Here is an 8,620-nt window from a genome sequence, read left to right on the forward strand (position 1 = left end):
GGTTTGTTTACATATCCGCCGCGTTGATGTCGGCGTCGCGAGGTGCTCGCATCTCGCTCAGTCGCGCGGCATGCATTTTAAAATTGATTTTAAATATGTTCTAGGCTATACTGGCCCTTGATATTTCGTAGACGTTGTGTATGGCTCCACATATATCTATTTCACTCATTATCTCGCCTTCGAAATTTTGTGTCAGTGCTCCTTTAAAGCATTATTTAAGCATCTCATAAGTATTATTACTTATTATTAAAGACATTGCACATAGAATTATCACTGCAAATTGCAAGAAACAAATAATTTTAAATATATAGCTCACCAGGCTGATGGGTGTTCAGTGACCACCCATCTGCCTGATGAGCTATAGTATATTTAAAATATCGGGTACTTGTGACAAAAATGGTATAAAACCGATGAAGCTGAGCCACAAATTATAAAAGCAACTACAATCACATAGAGCAGTTTATAATCGGTAACAGAGCAAAGAAATCTGTTATTTTCATATTTCACCAAAATAGCCTGCATTTGAAATTTCAAAAAAAAAAAGAAGACAAAAAACGAAGTTCGGATAGGTTGAAAAAACAGCCTTGCCATTTCTTATGGCAAAAATGAGGTCGGAAATGACAAAGTGATAAATGTGATCAGTCACACATCACAGTCCTCCCACCAGCTGTTAGTAATCAGTAAGATATCGAACTAGTCTCACACACGTTTTACCAAAATAGCCTGCCTGTCATGTACAGCTACATACAGCTAAATCGGAGACATATCAACAATGCCAGTACTTGCGGCATTGTCGATATGCTAGTATGGAGCTAGTATAGAAACTCCATACTAGCATACTATAGTACATACTATACTCGCGGACAACTTTTCTTGGCAATGAAGAAAAGGCTACAGGGGCGGAGCTACTGCACATCACTGCTCCGCGAAGTAGTCTGGTTTGGAGCGCATTTCGAATTTAGTTTCAGTTTGCAAACCTTTCGTATCTCTTGTGACGGCTGCTGGATTATTCGAGCGGCCATGGTCGAATAATAACATTGCATACTATTTGCTTCGTCTGCTTAGACAGCCATTTGTTAGTGAATTCGTCGCAAGTTCCTTCGGCGAGTCATCGGAAAGGCTGGAGGGCGACGAGCGCTCACCTGAAGACTGAAGGCACCAGGGGCGTAGCCAGAAATTTTGTCCGCAAAATATAGAATGATAGTAGACTGCTTATTTTTTGATACGTTTAGGTTCAGTGGATAATCATGTGTTTAAAGTTCATTGTTTTCAGTTTACCAGTGCCATTTCGGAGCAGTTACTAACAAAATTACAGTTGGGAGCAGCATTTCTCTTTTGGAGCAGTTTGGAGCAGCACTTCCATCACTGTACATTGAACACTATTGGTGAGATCGTGGCTTGTTTGCTGGAGCAAACAGTAATGAATGTTGATACTGCACAAGGCACGCTGGCTGTAACTGCGGGACACGTGCAAAAGCGCCCCATATCCCTCCCCCCCCCCCTTCCCCCAAAAAAGGACAAGAAAAGACAAAGGAGGGGTGACGTACGGAGGTTTGCGAAAAGAGCCAACGTCTGAGCATGTAGTTCACAGACCGCCGTACAAGGTGTAACGCGTACGTGTTGCTCGCGATGATACAAGCATGCTAATGAGCACGTTAGCAAGTAAAGATAAATAAGCACGCTCTCGACAGACACGTGCCAAGGCTGTCAAGCGGCCCATACCTGCCAACCTGAAGACATTTGAATTCGTACACTCGCGAAGGGGACCAAAAGCGACGAAATAATATTCGCATATGTTTTATTTATTGCTTCCCCAAACCGCAGTAACGTCACAGACTGCTTTGAATAGTTTCCAGTAAAGCTAGCACTCGTGCACCGCGATGCACGCACGTGTAATGAAGGTATAAAACAGGGTCCAGTGAAAGCCGGATTGGCCCCCTCCCAATCTTATTGCGCTTCACCGCATGACGGTGGTGTACCACGGCGAAGCAAAAATGTGGTTTCATTAGGAATTGAAATGTCTTCCCGCTAACAAATCCAATTTTCCGTAAAGGATTCGTGAAGTCGTAAGACAGGCCCAAATTCATACATTTTAAGAAAAGCTCCGCGGGGTTGACAGGTATCCAGGCCGTATTCTCGCTCAATCGCATTCGTTTATTAGAAAATCGTGGGACATGGATACCGCGCTCTACCACTTTGAGGTCCGTGCTTGAATAGACTCCACGACGATCGGTACCAAAATTTAATGTCCAGTGTAAGTCGAGTATTAATTCAGCCTGCATTTTTTGCGCGTGTTTGATAATGCATGTAAGGTAACTGCTAACAGCACTCAAAAACTACGGTGCTCAACATAGGCTCTGTGTGACCGTAGCATGCAAAGCACGTGGTCACCAAATGTCCCTAACGAACATGCACAAAGAAAATGTAAATAACATCCTGAAGCAAGTTGCGGAAATTAGTACGATGCACTGACCAAGGGACAAGAACGTACAGTGACAATATAGATAACCAGGTAATAGAAGAAGTGCACGTATACTCACGCTGAGTCGGCGGCGTGCAGAAGAAGCTGCAGTCTCTCTGAGATGAGCAAAATTCCCACGACCGTCGTCGCTATCTTCCTCGGTGCATGTGAGCATGACCAAACAGTCCAAGCCTTGAGCACAAGCACGTGCATGGCAACTTGCCAATGTGAACAATAGTACTACAGGGTCACCAGACTGCTGCAACCACTGGTCGCCAAATTGGTCCCCGCACTTGCACGAATGTAACCCAGAGGAGGTCGTGATATATCCACATGCAAACGTTCGAGTAACCCAAAAAAGTGGTTCCTCAGATGGCGTTAATTGCCAAAATATTTTTAGTACATTAGTTCCTTCATACATGGGCTCACAGATTGTGCAGCAGTGCAGAGTGCCTCTCGCGTGTGCGCAGTGATGGCATGATTGCTGATTTATCAGCAGTCTAGATGCACTGATCTTTAAATTTTTACTGCTGGCTCTGTGGTAAGGTGTATGAATCTGCGGCTTTTATTATTTTTTTTACAAAAACGAAACTAACTTTTCCCCTTTCATAGCAAGTTTACTTTAATGTGGCGCCACCAGTCAAACTAGAAGAACAAGAAAACTTTATTTTAAGAGCAGGGGTAGAAAAAGGGAGACTCATCGGGGTGTTGCTCAGGGGCACCTTGGGCAATGCCCCAAGCCCAGGGCCCCACTGGCTTTCGCCGCTCGCCTAACGTGACTTAGAAGTGCGAGCTGGTTGCACCTCTAGTTGCAATTTTTAGGTCCGTGCTGGCGGTGCTGGCGAGTTGTGCCTCCCACTGCTCCAAACTGTCCACAAGACCTAAAATTGTTTTTCAAACTGACTTTCGGCCACACTCTCATGAGGTGTGGTATAAAGTTTGCAAACCTCTGCACCATGGACAAGCGTCATGAAGCGTTAGATATATTTTAATTAGCCGCCATATATTTGAAAGGACTCCCATCTGCACCTTTGTGGAGGTCCATAGCGTCTTACCCTTCAAAGGATTTATGGGGAACTCAATATTTTTGTCGTGTGCTCCGCTGGTGAGCGAGAATGTCTTTTAGGGCCATTAAGCACTACTTCTGTCTAATGAGCCATAAACTTTGCATAACGTACGTACGTACCCCTGAGTTACGAAGACAAAAGCAATAAATCCGTTCCTGTTGTATTTCGGGCCCCGTGCCCGTACTAAGAGGTGTGGGGCAATGGCTCGAAAGCCAGGTTTAGAAAAGGAAGACTACCAGCCGGGCCCACAGTAGTTGTGAGCCACAGTTATAGGGAACAAGAGCACGTTCACGCTCGGTTTGCTCGCTCTGCCGCAGTGGTGATCTTGTCTCACCGTGGTCATCAAGGAGTAAAGGTCGAAGTATTTATATTTTCGCTGCCTCTCTGTCTTTTCCGAGAGCCTCAGCTGGCCACTGGCCCTAAGGACTTGGTCCTGAGCCAACAGAGACAACAAAGCGAAAAACTGGGCGTGTTACGGGAGAGCGCGCACCTTGTGTTGTTCTTATCTTTGTCCCCGTCGTTATAGTGCACGCTCTCCGGTAACGATGAACCCACAGAGAGAACAGGAACTTCTGGCTATGAAGGCTGTATGCAGTAAAAAAGAAAAAAAATTTTTGACCCTCCGCACGTTCCACCTGAATACTTCCAGCATGTCAGATTCGACATTTACTGGTCATTCATAAGGCGAATGAATAATCAGCACAATGATCAACATAACTGCACATTATCAGATGCAACATGTAGCGGTCATTGATAAGGCAAATGAATATTTATAGCCAGTTAGGTTCTTCTTGTTTGTTCCACTCGCCTCGCTGGTTGCGCGACATTTGCTGCTGCCGCCAAGGAAGCCGAAGGCGAGAACTTTTCATCTGCTGGCACCTTGAGGAAACGACCGCTCCGACATCATCTGGATAGAGACGTTATTCGTTTCTCTTCTCTATTTCTTTTCTGCGCTTCCTTTCCTGTTCCTCTAAACATTCCTCGTCGCCTGCCCCAATTGCCTCGATCGCCTCAATGATCTCCGGCTTTTCCTTAGCCTCGGCAATTTTCAATTGAAGCTGTAGCAGCGCTAGCTGCTGTTCCGACGCCGTATCTGACGTGCCACTACCATGACCCCAAACACTGATCAACATATGTGCCTCGAATGTAGTGTAGCCTGCGTAATGTCAATGACACCACTGTCCGCACAGCACGGTGCACCGTGCCGCACAGTTCGCTTGCGGAAGCTCGATGGGGCTCGTGTTTTATTTCATCTCTCGCATAATTAATGTTTGAAACAATGATACTACGATATAGCTTTCGGTATCCCGTGTGTCTGTTGTGCATCGTAGCCATGTTTCTCTATCGTCCCTGCACTACGGGGACCGAAGTACAATACTACATTAGCACTCCAAAAGCGAGCGCAAATATTAAAATGAGAGTATACTGCTTTCTGTTGATTTTTCGTGAAGATATTTACTACTATTTTTATGTGTCGTGGCAACACTGGTTCATTTTCTTGTCATCGCCGTCTCGTTGTCTGTCAACGCGCTACTGGTATGCTACGGCGATGATTTGAAAATGAGCTCGAAGTGGTCGAAATATCGCGCCGTTAAAGAAAGATTATGAGCTTGTCCTGCACGGGCTTCGACATCTCGAAGCTTGCATTCGGGAATGCGCCCTCGCCGCTGAACGAAGCCAGGAAAAGGCCGGCCAGCGAGGCGTTGTCGGATGATGATGGCGAGCAGTCGCACTCGATTCCCGTCTACCGTCCTCGGAAAGGATCGACGAGCGACGTTGCTTCAAGCAACGTTTGCGCCAGTGGCAGCGGAAGTTCGGCGCATCAAACAGAGCCGGTACAAACCTGTTGCATCTCTGTCTGATGACTTCGAAGGACATCTAGAACCTGTTGTGCCTCGGATCGATGACGCCAAAGAGCATGCTCGGACATCACCAGTTGGCAGCAACTTTCTTGGAGCCAAAGGTGATTCAGGGAGCAGCTCCGACGACGAAGCCGCAGAAGCCACTTACGTAGGCACAAGTGCTTCAGACAGCTCCTCTTGCTCAGATGAGCTGTCTGTCGAAGAGGTGGAAGCAGTTGAAGCTGCAGGCTTTTCTGGTAGCCAAGGGGTGCCTTCACATGATGTGCCTGCAGAGGAGCTGAGAGCAGCTGAAGAACTTGCTGTCATTGCAAGCCATCACAACATGACGCATTACAACATCAATGATATTCTTGATTTTTGTCGGCGCCGAGGCATTCCTGGCCTGCCAAAGGACGCCCGAACCGTGATGCGGACGGAGAGAAAAGCGCAGCTTGACCAAAGTGGAAATTTTGTGCATTTTGGTCTAGCTGAAGGCATACGACAAGCCATAGGACCAGGGCACTTGCCGCGAGATATCAAGCTGCAAGCAAACATTGACGGCGTTCCACTTTTTAAAAGCAGCCAGACATCTTTTTGGCCCATTCTTTGCCGATGTAGCAACATAACGGCTTCACACCATTTGTGGTGAGCGTTTATTGTGGACCCGGCAAGCCACCGGACCTCCAGAGTTACCTTGCCCCATTTGTAAACGAAGTTCTTGATGTTACTTCTAATGGGATAGTTATAAAGGGCACCCACGTCGGTGTGACCCTGACAGCAGTTGTATGTGATACACCTGCTAGAAGCTTTATTAAAGCTGTAGCTGGCCATAGTGGCTATTATGCTTGCGAGATGTGTACGCAAAAGGGCCAGTACATGGAAGGGCGAGTGACGTTTCCTAACCTGCATGCACCCCTGCGTACGAATGACTCCTTTCGCTCACAAGAGGACAAACATCACCACAATGGCCTCTCACCATTCCTGCCGTTGAGCTTGGATATGGTGATGTGTTTTCCAACTGAATACATGCATCTCGTCTGCTTGGGTGTGATGCGGCGCATGCTCAGAAACTGGGTGAGCAGAGGGCAGGGTCCTAGGACATGCAGGTTGGGTAGGTTTGAGCGCTGCAAACTCAACGATCATTTGCGAGAATGTGCAAGTGCCTTTCCAGCTGCTTTCAAAGGAAGCCAAGAGGAACAGAAGAGCTGGACCGCTGGAAGGCATCAGAATTTCGTACATTCCTCCTCTACGTGGGGCCTGTAGTGCTTAAATCTGTGCTCCCAGCGTCACAGTACAAGCACTTTCTGATGTTTCATGTGGCAATCACTATACTGGTTTTCTCCACAGTACCATGTGGAGTACAATCAGTTGCCCGTGACCTGCTGCGATACTTTGTCCAGCAATTCGGCAAACTTATGGCACTAAACAGCTTGTGTACAACGTGCACACCCTCAGCCATCTTGCCGAACAGTGCTTGGTGCATGGACCCCTCGACGAATTCAGCGCCTTCCCTTTTGAAAACCATCTGGGGAAAATGAAAAAGTTGCTGCGCTCCTCTAACAAGCCACTCTCTCAACTCAGCAGGAGGCTGTCAGAGATGAGGCATCTGACTCCGAAGGTGCAGAAGCAAGGGCCACGTGAACTAAAAGCAGGAGACTGTTTTTTACTGGATGATGGACCGGCTGTTGTGGTGGAAGTGAATGACAGCAGTTGTAAAGCTGCAGCCCTACAAAATCCGAGGGACTTTTACAAAGTTCCACTGCAGTCATCCTGGCTTCGCATATTTAAGTGTGATGCCTCTAGTGGTGATGTGAAAACCTGGCGGCTTGAAGACCTTCGTGGCAAAGCACAGTGCCTTAAACTGAGGCGCAAGCGCAACTACATAGTTTTTCCTTTGTTGCACCTGCAGTGAAGCCGCAACCATCAGTCTTGAAGCAAAGGGAATTCTTGGTTGACAGTAATAATATCGGGGTTTAACGTCCCAAAACCACAATATGATTATGAGAGACGCTGTAGTGGAGGGCTCCGGAAATTTCAGCCACCTGGGGTTCTTTAAACATGCACCTAAATCTAAGTACACAAGCCTCAAACATTTTCGCCTCCATTGAAAATGCAGCCGCCGCGGCCAGGATTCGATCACCGCGACCTTCGGGTCAGCAGTCGAGCACCGCAACCACTAGACCACTGTGGCGAGGCAGATCAACCAACATTATGGGAAGGTTATTGCAGTGTACAAAGAAAAAAATGTCTATGCCTGTGCATTACTTAGACTCTCATAGGTTATTCTGTGCCGATTTAACAGCAAAGCTGTTTAGCAAATCATTTCTTGTATCTCGTATCACGAATTCTGTCATCATATACGGGTATGTGCCACAAAAATGAGGTAAATACCACTACTCACCACTGGTCCACTAAAAATGAAGAAGGTACAGTTCGCCCAAAAAATGGCTGCGAACGAACTCGCGCCTAACCATACGCAGTTATGGGATGCCCGAAGATAAATTGTACTTCTGAGGAAGAAGCTGCAGTTTGAGAAGCGAGGCTTGCCACTATGCGTGAAAGTCAGTGGCAGCGCTGGAAGATCCGGAGTATAAGGCCAGCGAATTGTAACGGAAGAGGACTGCAGTGTCAAGAAGATCCCGAATACAGGGAGCCCAAACGTGCAGCAAATGCTGCTCCAGTGTGTTCCCTGCGGCAAGGTCCAGCCTACCAAGAAGTGTAGGGAGCCCGTGCCTCCACCGGTGGTGCCGACACAAGGTTTCAGTGCGAGTTTCCTTTCGTTGGAATTTGGACATTCCTATGAAGTGTGTGATCGTCCTTTGGTTCAACACAAACAACTTGTCCACTCTTAGGACTGTGTGATCAGTGGAGTAGCACGACCTTGACTTGCGTGTGCTGCAGAAGCTCTTCCTCTACACTACGACCGAGCTGGAAGATGTGTGGCTGAGTAGAACTTGTCGCAAGACCGTTCTTCGAGGGAGAGGGCCGCAGTGCAGCTCGAGCCAACGGTTTCTCATTAAACATCCAATGTCTAAGAAAAGGCAGGTGGTTCACTACATATCCACTCGCTTTTCGCCAGTCAAGCCAAGTTCAACCTCGCTACAGCCAAATTCCCCTAGATACAGCAATAAGTAAGCAAGAGATCGATCAGCTTCAGAGTGTATCGAGCTTTGCGTGGCTTAGTGCAAGCTTTGAGCCAATTTTTTTTTGCCATTTTGTATCTGTTGATATACAGCCAGTGCATCATCTGT

The 8,620-nt window shown here is 47.1% G+C and overlaps 1 pseudogene; it reads left to right on the forward strand.

Annotated features, from left to right (window-relative positions):
• The first annotated feature begins 6,395 nt into the window (after positions 1–6,395).
• Positions 6,396–7,281, forward strand: LOC119377130 (uncharacterized; annotated as a pseudogene).
• Positions 7,282–8,620: the final 1,339 nt, after the last annotated feature.

This window comes from Rhipicephalus sanguineus, unplaced genomic scaffold (assembly GCF_013339695.2).
Source record: "Rhipicephalus sanguineus isolate Rsan-2018 unplaced genomic scaffold, BIME_Rsan_1.4 Seq360, whole genome shotgun sequence".
Lineage (NCBI taxonomy): Eukaryota > Metazoa > Arthropoda > Arachnida > Ixodida > Ixodidae > Rhipicephalus > Rhipicephalus sanguineus.